The following is a 2,270-nucleotide window of genomic DNA, read 5'->3' on the forward strand; positions in this document are numbered from 1 at the left end:
TTCCTGTAAGCAGCAAAATGTTGGGTCCTGTTTGTGTAGGCAGTCTGTTAGTCTATGTCTTTTTATTGGGGAGTTGAGTCCATTGATATTAAGAGATATTAAGGAAAAGTAATTGTTGCTTCCTTTTATTTTTGTTGATAAAGTTGGCATTGTGTTCTTGTGGCTGTCTTCTTTTAGGTTTGTTGAGGGATTACATTCTTGGTTTTTCTAGGAGGTGGTTTCTGTCCTTGTATTGGTTTTTTTCCTGTTATTATTCTTTGAAGGGCAGGATTTGTGGAAAGATAATGTGTGAATTTGGTTCTGTCGTGGAATACTTTCGTTTCTCCATCCAAGTGGCTGGATATAGTAGCCTGGGCTGGCATTTGTGTTCTCTTAGTGTCTGTATAACATCTGTCCAGGATCTTCTGGCTTTAATAGTCTCTTGTGAAATATCTGGTGTAATTCTGATAGACTTGCCTTTATATGTTACTTGACCTTTTTCGCTTACTGCTTTTAATATTCTATCTTTATTTAGTGCATGTGTTGTTCTGAATATTATGTGTTGGGAGGAATTTCTTTTCTGGTCTAGTCTATTTGGAGTTCTGTAGGCTTCTTGTATGTTCATGTGCATTTCTTTCTTTAGGTTTGGGAAGTTTTCTTCTATAATTTTTTGAAGATATTTGCTGGCCCTTTGAGTTGAAAATCTTCATTCTCATCTACTCCTATCATCTGTAGGTTTGTTCTTCTCATTGTGTCCTGGATTTCCTGGATGTTTTGAGTTAGGATCTTTTTGCATTTTNCATTTTCTTTGTTTGTTCTGCCAATGTTCTCTATGGAATCTTCTGCACCTGAGATTCTCTCTTCCATCTCTTGTATTCTTTTGCTGATGCACATGTCTATGGTTCCAGATTTCTTTCCTAGGGTTTCTATCTCCAGCATTGCCTCACTTTGTGTTTTGTTTATTGTGTCTCCTTCCCTTTTTATGTCTTGGATGGTTTTATTCAATTCTATCACCTGTTTGGTCGTGTTTTCCTGCAATTCTTTAAGGGATTTTTGTGCTTCCTTTTTAAGGTCTTCTACCTGGTTAGCAGTGTTCTCCTGTATTTCTTTAAGTGAGTTTTTAAAGTCCTTCTTGATGTACTCTACCATCATCATGAGATATGCTTTTAAATCTGGGTCTAGCTTTTCAGTTGTGTTGAGGTGCCCTGGACTGGGGAAGTGGGAGTGCTGGGTTTTGATGATGCTGAATGGTCTTGGTTTCTGTTAGTAAGATTCTTATGTTTACGTTTTGCCATCTGGTAATCTCTGGAGTTAGTTGTTATAGCTGTCTCTGGTTAGAGATTGTTCCTCTCGTGATTCTGTTAGCCTCTATTAGCAGACCTGNGAGACTAGCTCTCTCCTGTGAGTTTCAGTGGTCAGAGCACTCTCTGCGGGCAAGCTCTCCTCTTACAGGGAAGGTGCACAGATATCTGGCCTTTGGACCTCCCGCCTAGCTGAAGATGAAGGCCCAAAACAGGACCTGTCCCAGAAGCTGTGTTGCTTCGGCGTGTCACAGAAGCTGTTAGCTTCTGTACTCCACACTCTCACCTGCACAGACTAGTCTCACAGGTATCCGAGAACCATGATGGCTCCCCCAGGTGCTCCTGTAAAGCCCTCCTGGGCAGGGCGGACACCTATCCTCTGGCAGGGAAGGTGCCAGGATGTCTGGAGCCTGAAAAGGGGGCTGCCTCAGAAGCTCTGTGGCTCCTGCCTGTCCCAGAAGCTGTTAGCTTCTGTACTTCACTCTCTCACCTGTGCAGACTACTTTCGGTGGTGTCCAGGAACCAAGATGTCTCTTGCTGATGCTCAGGCAAAGCCCTCCCCTCTTTCATAATTTCTAAGTGGTACCCATGACCATTGATATTTTTGTACAGGCACATTATACCATTTCCCTTTGATCTTACCACTGATGTGGAGAGTCAGGTAGGAAAAGTTACAGGGAGAAAAAGGAGGCCCTCAGTCTGGAGTCTGGTTAAAGCCTCTTTGCAAAGGAGAATCAAGAATTTCAGCACAGTTCTCAGTCCCTTTATCCTTTGTGTAGAGAAAGGCCATTGATTTGTTTGAGTTAATTTCATATCCAGCTACTGTACTGAAGCTGTTTATCAGGTTTAGGAGTTCTCTGGTGGAATTTTTTTGGGGTCACTTATATATACTATCATATCATCTGCAAATAGTGATATTTTGACTTCTTCCTTTCCAATTTGTATCCCCTTGATCTCCTTTTGTCGTCCAATTGCTCTGGCTAGAACTCA

This window comes from Mus caroli, chromosome 3 (genome assembly GCF_900094665.2).
Source record: "Mus caroli chromosome 3, CAROLI_EIJ_v1.1, whole genome shotgun sequence".
NCBI lineage: Eukaryota > Metazoa > Chordata > Mammalia > Rodentia > Muridae > Mus > Mus caroli.